Source organism: Polypterus senegalus, chromosome 12, assembly GCF_016835505.1.
Source record: "Polypterus senegalus isolate Bchr_013 chromosome 12, ASM1683550v1, whole genome shotgun sequence".
NCBI lineage: Eukaryota > Metazoa > Chordata > Cladistia > Polypteriformes > Polypteridae > Polypterus > Polypterus senegalus.
The window spans coordinates 62,098,545-62,110,588 of NC_053165.1; the positions used below are offsets into that span (position 1 = coordinate 62,098,545).

At 37.5% G+C, this 12,044-nt stretch overlaps 1 protein-coding gene across 4 annotated transcripts in view; it reads right to left on the minus strand.

Annotated features, from left to right (window-relative positions):
• The window catches only part of acacb (acetyl-CoA carboxylase beta), a 70,615-nt gene extending 62,986 nt beyond the window's left edge, over positions 1–7,629 (minus strand). For 3 of the 4 annotated variants that reach the window (XM_039771805.1, XM_039771803.1, XM_039771801.1), the window contains exons 1-2: positions 7,506–7,629; positions 4,832–4,941 (exon numbers count right to left, since the gene is read on the minus strand). The gene's annotated coding sequence lies outside the window, so the exon portion shown is untranslated. Of the gene's footprint in view, positions 1–3,677; positions 3,747–4,831; positions 4,942–7,505 lie in introns of those variants that run through there. The other variant, XM_039771802.1, reaches the window with a different exon arrangement.
• Positions 7,630–12,044: the final 4,415 nt, after the last annotated feature.

A 12,044-nucleotide genomic window follows, 5' to 3' on the forward strand; every position in this document is an offset into this window, starting at 1 on the left:
ACCATAAACAGGCACTGGCAGAACATGTCAGTTTCGTAGAGATATTGATTGAACTGGTGAAGCAGTAGTGCTAACTACCATGCTGTCAATCGACTTTCAGTCTAGAATGCAGTTCATGTCTGATAATGATGCATAAAATAAGTGACTCAGACAACTGACCTTACCGGTAAGGCATCATAATACAATTGTGCCTTTTTAACTTTTATATATGGGCTGCACAAAAAAGAACTTAACCCAGGATGGCCGGAATGTCTCGGCATTTTAATACCAGGCTAGTTTATGGTAGATTGTCAATATGTCCCAGCAGTAAAACCAAATGAATACAAAATTCCCAATGAACAGCCAGAAACAGAACAGTGATCTAAACAGTGTAAGGCAACCATGCTGCCCACAATAAACACAACCTATCCTTTAATTTTTTAACCTTATTTAGTGTGGGCTTGCAGTGAGCCAGAGCCCAACCCAGCAGCACTGAGCACAATTCAGGAACCAATCCTCAATAGGGTGCTAATCTATCACAAGGCACATTCATAGGACCAATATAGAGTCGCTTGTTACATTAACCAGCACATCTTTGAAACTACATATCCAGAGGAAAAACTTGTATAGGAATTGTGAGAACACATCATATCAAGAAAAACAGTGACTGGGTGCAAATTTCTGCAACAAAATTGTGTCTCTGTAAGGCAGAAGCACCAAACAATACGGCAAAACGGATACTGGGATGTGGTACTAAAAAAGCACAGAACCACTTGTTTACATGAAGGGGAATATCACAGTTCATTGGGTAGTAGCAAGGCCTTAGACAGATGGACTTCTTGCAAAATCCAACTATTGTTGAGCAGAAAAATGTGTGTTCCATCTAAAGCGTATTATAGGCAGACAGATAAATTAATGTATCTACAGTTGATTACACAAAGCAATAGGAATCAACCTCCCTAAAGCTCGTTCAAGACAGCCTTACTATACTTGAAAATCTAAGAAATTCAAATGTGCATAAATACAAATGTCTTGTTTTAGTCTCATATTTGTCATTTAAAATACTGGGCAAGCAAGAAGAGCACTTGCAGACATGAATTAGCTGCATGCTGAATTATGCTGCATAAGAAAGCAAACCACTCGACATTGAAACACTTTGCTCAGTCTGATGCAGCATTCTATCGCCTCTTTGGCCATCTTGGTTACCTCCAATCTGGAGTGAAGCAGTTTATAAAGAAGACCTTGTGAAGACACAAGAAGTTCAACACATACTGCATGCACTTTAGCCACATAAGTTAAAAGTATAATTTACACTCAGTTGGTGGGCAAACTCACAGTTAAGTCCTATTAGTATGTCATCTCAATGGACACAGTAATATCCCCAGCACTAACGTATCAGCTTTGTTTTATAATGTTTGGAGAGGTTAAATGATTTTTTGAAACAAATGTTTTCAGGCAGGTTACACATCCCACCTGAGGAAAGGTAAAACATTCACAGTAGAGGCAATGTCATTTTTATTCTCACTGGACAAGGAGCAATGGAAGAGAATGCAGTGAAGGTCATCGTCAGTAAGTCAGCCAACAAGTTCATAGCAGCAGACATATGGAATGCATTCAAATTCAGGAAAATAATCTTGATAGTGGAATGTAAGATTCCCCCTAACCTTGGCATCTTCATTGGCCTGATGCACTGTGTATCTGACTAAAATAGTGGTTATATTGTAATGAAGTCCACGTAGCTAAAGCATCATGCATGCATTCCACATTAGTGCTTGGTTTATATAATCACATCAATCGCCACATGATGTCCTCTAAAAATGCTGAATTTAAAAGCAACATAACCTTCCTAAGTTTGCTTATCCAGTTCAAGGTTGTATGTGACAGGAGACTTGCTATAAAATAAAAGTTGATTGGTACACAGATTGACCCATGTGGGGTATAGTATGTGTATACTTGTGGCCTGTTATAGACTGAAACACCAACCAAGGAGATGATGGTTTGTCAGGACAGGCTCCAGTGCCATCATTCTGCATTGCAGCACTATAAAATGAATGGATGACTAACTCAGAACCAAGAGTTTAAACTAGTGTAATACGTTATGCTCGGGTCCCAATCCAGGTGGTTCGTCATATGGTGGGTGCAGCAACTTGCTATCAGCACATGTCCCCAATATCTGATATTCCAGGAAAAAAAATGAGGATGGTGTGATGTGGTATATTACGCCAGCCAACAAAACTCCTTAACATTATTTAAGCAATTCCAACCTCATTACACTACAAGGAGTGTGGTAAAAAGTGAGTAAACAGGATTACATCACGTAGTCATATTCCAGTGAGCAAAACTTTAAGGTGCCGCTCAGTCAACCAGCAAGTCTTTAGACTATGAATGGGAACTCATAAAATAAAATGGGAGAGCATGCACACTCAGGAAGTGTTTGACTCAAACTTTAGCTTTAAGAGCTGTTGAAGTGCAATTTGAGGGTACTAAGGAAGGATTTTTATGCTGTTTTTTTTTTTCCCTGTAACTTTATATAACCTGTTGTATACATGCACTTACTCATATACTATATTATTATAAAACAAAGCATTTTCTTTAGCCCTGCCTAAAAGATGGTGTAGATGGAATCATGTGATACTTTGTGTACTTTAAGTTTCCTTTCTAAAATCTACAGGATTTTAGTGGTCTTTCATATCTATGTCTTCATAAGCTTAGGAATGTCTTTGTCTAATCAGAGTGGCTCTAGTGGAACAAAAAGTTCATTTACTGCTCTCCTTAAGATCTACTGATCTTTTAAAATAAATATATTTACACCAAACCTTTTACAGAATGACTCCATAACATTCATGCAAAAGACATCCACAACAGTAATAATACAAGTACCTGTTGTGCCACAGTGCTTACAAGCAGAATCTTTATATCTAAAAATGCCAAAACAGTTCACTGAACACAGAAGCAGACTTACCATGGTCACACAAGGATGCAACAAAACACAGCTGTCACAGTGGCCACAGTCATTTAACTGGATCTGTCTATTTCTGATTTCAATGTTTTTTTGTTTTTTTTTCATCCCTTGCCTAAATGATATAGATCTTTCTTCTCTATTAAGAAAACGCTTTTTGGAACAACTTTGCCCTCCCAAAACAAGTATGCTCTATGAACTGTGGCAGGGATATCTTGCTGTCCTGAAAACCAATAAATCTTCTTGCTTCCAAGGTAAACAGCATATTACACCAGACCAACAACTGGTAGGCCAAGTAACATTCAAGAAGTAGGATGGCAGAGTGCATTCACAGTTACAAGTTTACTGTTCCAGAAGCTAAAAAAGTTGCCATTGAGCTAAACACATTTTAACATGTATACAAATTAATTTACTAATAACACAACATTAACGTAAAATGTATGCATCTTTTCTTATAAACTAAGCACAGTTTAAAAAATAACAGATCCCACTGCCTTGAACTATAAATACAGAATTCTGAATTTTACAATAATGGCCAAAATTGACACTGAAAGTAATTTATCTATTGAAATACTCCCATTTATAATTTACATAGTCAGACATGCAAGTATGAATTTTGCTAAACTTAGTTCATCTAACAAGTACTACTGTTGTACTTGTTTAAGGTGGACGTTGTAATCCTTAACTTACTCAAAGTCTTAAAGTACACAAATAATACCATATTTATTAAGTACTTTACCTCTCATTAGCAGGCACAGCAAATGAAACAGTCATCTTCAGGCACTGTACACAAAGTTCACAGTATAGAAAGTAATCTATGAGGGGGAGGAGGGAAAGGGGGAGTGGAAACACACATGGCTAAACCAAGTAGCACAGAATGTCTGTTAGGTCAGGCAGTTTTCAAGACACCAACAGCTGCAAGGTTACTTGCCAAGAATTAAAAGCTACAGTGCAAGAGTTCACTTCTGCTGCCTGTAAACAGCATGCTGGTAAAAAGCAAAAGAGCGTGCTATCCACTTCACCACACCCCAAAGACAAAAAACTCTTCACAGCAAACAGGCAAGATTAGATACTTCAAAAAGGACATCAGACAGACTGGAAATCTCTGAAAACTAAGGAGTAAATTGACAGGAGAACAATAGCAGTAAATGTGTTCATCTTAATGAGGGAATGAATATCCAAATTGGGGGGTCTGCACAGAGATTTTGCTCTATTGGGAGATTTAAAATGCTGCCCATAGACAACTCTGGTCTTTAAACTACCATGACCTGGAAGCCTTCATCCTGGACCACAAAACAAATACCTTGTGTTTTATAAGTCCAACTTCCTGGAAATTACCAGATAAATTGCGTACTCATAAATATAACTTGATTTTAAATAAGCTGTATGTATGTATATATATATATATATATATATACATATACACATATATATATATACATATATATACACACACACACATACATACATACATATACATACAGATATATATACCTTTGCAATGGACTAGTGCTCTGTATGGAGTCGTTTCCTATCTAATTTGCACAACCCTGAATGAGACTAAGCATGTTTGAGCAGCTCATCATACATTAATTTTCATTAGAGTTTAAATCACACACTGATAAAGCCACTAGCGGAGCACAGTACTTGTAATAAAATGAGATGTTTCAAGGTCTGTACTCCATCAAACAATGACCAGAACCATCCCTTGGTGCACAACATAATTAATGATCTCCATTCTCCTTCAGAAATCCACTTCTGAACATTTAACTGCTGAAAACAAGGCTTTGAAAGCAAACAAATGGGTGAATTAACTGTGTTTGTATGCATGCCAGCTACAGGAAGCATAATGTCAAAAAACTGAATGCAAGGAAGAAAGTTTAATAGACCTACCTGTTCAAAGTTCAACGAGGCCAGGAATCCTCCATGTGGTGGTTTAAGTGTCTTACTGGGCCAAAGTGCAGTGCTTGGATATGATGTCATTCACCAAAAGCAGCTACACACTAAATATAGCAAATAAGATAAAGTAAGTTCTGTTCTTTAATACATCTGGTTTCATAGATTGTTAACATTTTAAAACTGTAAGGCATACATGTAAGGTCAAATTGGACTAACATTCCCATTGACAGTGTGTTCCTATATTTTATCCAGTACAGTGGGGATTAACTGACACTACATGGATGGATAGATGTTGACTAGCAAGATACAATCATTTTAAGAATTATATGCTTATATTCTCAAAACCTCTTAATTCATTTCATCACCGGTAGGATGTGAAAACTGCCCTGGCAAGACTGAATTAAAGGCTGAAAATACCATTGGATAGCATTAAGCCAATCAAAAATGAAATCCAACAGAAAATAACCTGTGCAATGATGTCTTCTGATTGAGAGAGGGTAAGGAGCATGCCTTTTTCACATCCAGTGCTTCTAGTCTTTAAAAAAAAATCTTCCCAGGTCTAAGTCCACTTTTCAGTTTGGCTCTATCTGATCTGACTTCATTTTCTGAACAATGCTACAGTACTCACTACTCACTATTCCAGGCTGACTATTAATACACTAGTGGTTTTCTCAGTATTTCCTATGCATTCCTTACAGTTTATATGCATAGGAAAGAGAAATAACGACTAAGTGGTGGTTTCTATTGGTCAGTTTGCTGAACCATATTTCAAAAGCAGGAATCAATAAACTTGTGCTTATGGGTAAAACTCACCTAATATTATTGAGCACTTTTCTAGACGAGAGCCCTGAAATATTCAGCTTCTTTTGACTACGTTCTCTTGTGCACCCCAAGTCCAGCTAGAATTTGTTGCTCATCAGTGTCACTTTAGTCCCTTCAGTCCATATTCATCACAAGATAATCAGTAGCTGAAGGGCCAAACAAAAAGTCTCCAGAGTGACCCTGATAGGGACAGTGCAAGAGCATCTGTGCTAAATATCAAACCTATGTCTCTGAACATGTGTGACACCATGCCAATCTAATTCAGAGCTAAAAAGAGGTGTATTACAATCAAAAGATGAACAGCTTTAAAACACACACACACTCTCTCGCTCTCTCTTTTGGCTCCCTTCTTTAACAAATGCAACCTTTCACCCACATTGCCACAAATACCTAGTGCCTGTTCCAGTTTCACAGCAAAGGAATAGAAGCGTCTGCCAGCAGGGTGAAAGCATCCATGTCGTGTAAAAGAAGTGCATAACTACTTCATGATTAAAACACAAAGCCAGTGAGAACACCTTATGAATTGTTATACTTAAAAAATGTACTCTTAATCAGAGTTATAGTGCTCCATGCTCCTTGTTCAATTGAAAAGTGGTGTAGGCTAACAGCCAAGAAATTAGACTCTAAAGCAAACGGTTCCAAGCAAAGCACTATTACAGCCATACTGTGAGGCTCCAAGAAGTCATTTGAATGACAGAAATATGGAAACAACTATATTACATAAGATACATTTACTGTATATAAATATATATCCCTATGCAGGCCCTGAAACTAAACTGGTGATGGCAGTCTAACACATTGTGGCCTATGCAGAAAGATAAAAAAAATAAATTCAAAAATTACCCTCTTAATTTATATAGAAAGGTCACGCTCAGGGTTGATGGGATGTGGTGGTCCTTAAAACTTTCTTAGACTCACCAGGCTGGTGTAAGGTTCAGATTCACTGCCATGTGTGCATACAGCAGTACAATGAAATTCGTACTTTCATGTCTCAACAGAATAGTGGCAGTAAGACAAGAACACCAAAAAGATAAACACATACATACATTTATAACCCTGATGCAAAAACACCTTCACTATTTGTTATTATTAGCAATCATACAACCTGCACACAGAAGCAACATGTGAATCTGCTGCTGCTGGGAGCACTAATGGTCTTGTACGTGTGACAGAAAACCTAGGAACAAGAAAATCGATGTGCAGCATGGTTAACATCTTTAATGATACATCATGTGCCCTAAGACAGCAAGTGTTATATCTGACCTGAACAGAAGGCGGTCTCTGTAGCATTCCAGTGAATAGCAAAGACGTGTATATTTCGATTTAAAATAAGTCAACCATGCTCAGTAAGTGCTTTAGGATTTCCCGATAAGAAAGATGGATAATGTCACACCTCAGGAAAAAAACAGGGCTTTTAAAACAGTCAATACGGACACCACACCTTCAACTCAATGTCAATCAATAGGCAAGAATTTCTTGGACACCTCTTCGTGTTCTTACCGAAGACATACGGGACCAGAATTAAGACATAGAACAACGGTCCGCCGCAAAGCAATTCAGAGTGGCCGAACATGAAGCACATCATCTTTTAGAAGACAAAAAAAAAATGAAACAGTACACCGAAATATATAAACCGTACATACTTGACAATATGAATATACACTCGAAACAACACAAGCAATTTAATAAGAAGGAGCCGACAAACAACACGGTAGGCTGCAAAACTCCAAAAAACGAGAAGCTTCTGAATCACACAAAAGCGGTGCACGCAGGTGTTTGGAGATCGCCGGACTAAGGAGGTTGCTCGGACTTAGCTTGGCGATACCGTCTACAGGTCTACACAAACCTTTAATTGGATACAATTCGTTGATATCTATCCATTTTCTGAATCTACGTAATCCACTTTAAGATAGCAGGGAGCCGGTGACTTTCTTGGCAGCATATCCAGTGCAAAGCATCAAACAACCTACTACAGGCTGGATGGAATTGTGACGCTGAGGACGGGGCGGTGACATGAAAATCTGAATGAGTTCATCCAATCCGTACTTGACGAGCAACAGGAGGAGCCCGCTTCAAGCAAGACCCTCGAAAGAACTAGCGGCTCTTGACCGAGTGCGGCATGCCGGAAATTCGGGGTTAATGCTGTAATAACAAGTGAACGCATGCGATGCTCCTAGGAAGATGCCCTCGGATACAACGTCGTGATAAAAGAAGTGTGAAGCGGAGGCTCGAGATTAGAAACTCGACAGGGAGCCTGATTTTAGGCAGTTTAAGGCGACAGGCACGTATTGCTATAGCAACGAGACGCTGGCTACAGCGGCACGAAATGCAGGACGTTAACTAATGCTATTATCTACGTGATTAGAGGTACGATATTTAAATCTCTCTCTCCACCGTTTTATTCAATACATTATTATAGCGCAAAATTTAATCATATCATTCAACACGAACACTCATTTATCTGGAAATTAATTTTACTAAAGGTATATCTGTATTTTCTAGATAAAAAATGTACGGACCTTAGCATATTATTCGCCAATCAGATATTTAGCTGAACATTAAAAACAACTACTACACAAAACATTACAACGTGCCTTCTGGTGCTGGCAGCGAATTCTACAGCCAGAGGCAAGTCTGTTTTTAAATACCCTCAAAATGTCTTGTGTTGTATTTTATTTTAGCTGTAAAGTGACTTTGATCAGTGTTTTACAAGCTCAGTCCAGACAGTCCCCTATGGCCGTAAGACTTTGTTGCAGTTCGAAGACGATTTTGCTTTTACCTGTTTTACTCTTCTCGTACCCTGCATATAGGAAGGAAGTTTACATTAATACATTCATAAAGATCTGCATGTTTCACCTAACATGACTGCTTAACGTTCATCCGTACTCCCGTTAATTCGCCTTTTTCTTTCGAGTTTGACCTCTTCAATGTATCATAGTAAAGACAAAGTCAAGTGGGCAACTAGTGAGCTTACAAATCTAAGGGGGGAAACCTTACATTATCCCAATGTAACATACATAAATGCTCACTACATTGCAATAACAATACAATACACACTAGTTTGTAATTTTTAGATTGACACCAAAATGCATAGACTTGAAAATTACGGTTTGCTTGTTTAAAGAAAGAGACCAATTAAAAGCAGAAGTTGATTGGTGCAGAAACCTGCAATCACTGGAGAAATGAACTTGAGACCCACTGCCTTAAGTAGAGCTCACCCATAAAAAGTGCTAGAAAAACAAATCCGATTGAACTGTTGTGCACTCATCCTGGAACAATGGGATGCAGAGGACTTGGTGAAATCTCACTGCTCAACATACCACAAAATCTTTTTTACTTGTAGATTGTGCCTGAATGGCCTTGTAGAAGAGGTTACTTTGCTTGAGACTGGCACAGGTAAGAAAAATTTAAAGTTGATCCTCTTGTGGGTATGCATGCATCCCTTCATCTTTAGGTTAAGAAGTTCAAGCCTACGAGAGGCATTGAAGGCAAAACATGTACTAGCCCAGGATATGGTGCCAGGCCATAGCTAGGCCCACACGTGTACACATTCATACTCACAGATGACTTTAAAGTTACCAGATAACCTTATGGATGTGGCAGGATAGTCAGAATATAGGGAGAGCACACAGACTTCACAGCAACAATTATATTTCTTATATTCCCCACCTACCACTTTAATCAATTACATTCTCCATTCGAGGTTGCGGATTTTAAAAACTGGTTATACAAGAGTATAGGAAAATAGTAGTATTTTACATATAATTTTATAAAGAGAAATTGCCCGATACTTTATTTTCAGGTTTACTAGTGCCAGTTTTCTGGCTGTAAATGTGAATCATTTTATGATGGACCAGTCCCCACATTATAAGTTCCTGCCCTGTGCCATTCTTCAAACAATGTTCAATTAATAATGTATAGTGTACATTTCTAAGGATTTCTAAATAGTCTTCACGCAAAAATAAGGTACATGTGGATTTATTGAATTAGGCAACACATTTCTGTGATATTAGCTCTATCACAATTATTTTTCAAGTTCAGGACAATGGTAGATTGACCTTGGGATCACACATGATTTATACAAACGTGCACTACATTTGTCCACTGCTTAATATCTGTGTGGGGTTGAAGTGATCAACACAAACATATATATAATAATACCTTAGTATATCCAAGGTCATGCAGAGTTTCTTTGTATTAATACTAACATGTTTTGATTTTTAAAATTGTAGAATTGGAAGAATTAGTGTATCCACCATTCATCTACAATAAAAGAGAAAATTTGAAACGGTATGGTTTTCTCTTTTAACATGTTAAACATTAGTGAGGGAGCCACACTACAGAAAGGAGCTCAGACAGAAATGTGTGCACTACACTTATACAATTGTTCTTTATTGTCCCTTTTATTGAAAATAGACATTTTATAACATTATTCTACAGGCATTTTATCCCACATTATTTTGCCACTATCATTACCATATTTCTACAAGTGTACAGTGATAGGTAAATTGTTTATGCAAACTCACAAAATGCAATATTAATGAAGAGTAAACTAATGTTGTGCTGGTTAGCATCTTCTCCACTGCTGGCTACAATGCTTAAGTAAAGCAAGTTTACACAGCATTCTTTGCAATGTATATTACATACTGAACAAATAAATGTGTGTACATGGCATTCATCCCAACACTTACTGTGCCCTGTGAAACAGATTAATGGGAAATAAAAGCAATTCTATATACACTACAGTCAACCCAAATTAATTTGCAGCAACACTAACAGTTCTATATTTCTAAATAGTTTTTGTTCATTTATGTGTTATAATAGTCTGCTTTTATCTAATAACACCTCTCCAGAGTAAGCATTATGGAAATGTGTTATGAATGGACGTGTAACTGCATTGGAGCAATGGCACATTAAGTGAACTGTTCAAGGACAAGCTGCCTCAGTGGTGCTAGCTGAATCAAAATTTCCATAGTTTACAGGTCAAAGACTTACACTAAGCTGTAGAAGAATTAATAATGTGACCTGACAACCACTTCGAACCCTACTCCCTCACACACACCCCTCCAGCTCAACATGCCAGTCCCGTGCTGTGGCAATTCTTAGGTGTTTTGTTTTTTTGCACTTAAGCATCCAACATTTTTTTCTTTAGCAGAATCCCATTTATTGGAATCTCTGCATCACTATTACTGAAACCACCTAATGGTACTATAAAACATTTACTAAAGAAATTTAGACAAATGTGGGAATAGTTTAAAATTCCCTGTATAATCCTGCCCGCTTCATTATTCATCCAATACTGTTTACATCACCTCCCTTGATAATAACACCTACATACATTTCAGTATGTAGGCATAGTTCAGGTGGCAGATATTTTTTGAGGTAGTAAAACGAGACCTTAAAAGCAAAGACAGATTAGGCCCTCTTCCTTAATCCTTGTCTAAATAGTTTATTTTTGAGCTGATGCTTAACAAAGAGGAGACCCTTGGTCTTAGAGCAGTCTGTCCTGAAAAGGAACAGCATACCCACAGCCGATTTCTCTTTACATACATTTATACTCAGAACAGTAAAAAAAAAAACTTGTGAGCATAGGTAGCAAATTGATTTTCCTCTGCCTCATTAAAAAGCAGACAGTTGCTGAATTCCTTAGAAATACAAAATATGCAAGTTGCCAAAACTTGCCTTCACAGTCTTTAGTTAAAAGCTGCTGGCTGAAATACTGTCAAATATTGATGTTCTTTCAAGATTTAAAGCACCTTGCTTTCCTCTTCTCTAAGTAATTAAGTTCAATTTCAAACAAGCCAACTGAGAGCCTTGCTGAAAAAACACTGTGCTACAATACTCCTTAAAAAATATAATTCTATCTCAAAACATAAATGCTTTATGTCCAATATTTGATATCCATGATCAGTTAAAATATGAAATAAAAATCCTTTTGGCTGCACTCAATTTTACAACACTTTCAGGGAAACTGTGAGCAATTGTCTATTTGAAATGAAAAAATAAAAAAGGTAACTTTTCACCTTAAAAGTTAGAAAGATTGCCATTTGAACAAACAGAACAAAGTTGTGGATGGCCAAATTATTTAAGAAATTCTAAACCTGCCTCCCAGGCCATATTAAAAAGTGCTCCACTGGCTGTATGTTGATCCTCTCTTCACTTTACCACCAGGTCACCACAGAACAAATTATCTAAAATATTTTTTATGAGGTCTACTAGTCAGTACTGCTGTGTCACACCTCCAGCAGACTGGACAGAGATTCTTTCTGGATCACTCTCAGGATGGTCTCTCATGTCTATGCTAATTTTCATTAAACAACCCAAAGATCTAATTGGCAACTCTAAACTGACCACTAATGCGGGTGTGTAGATTTGGCCTGTGATG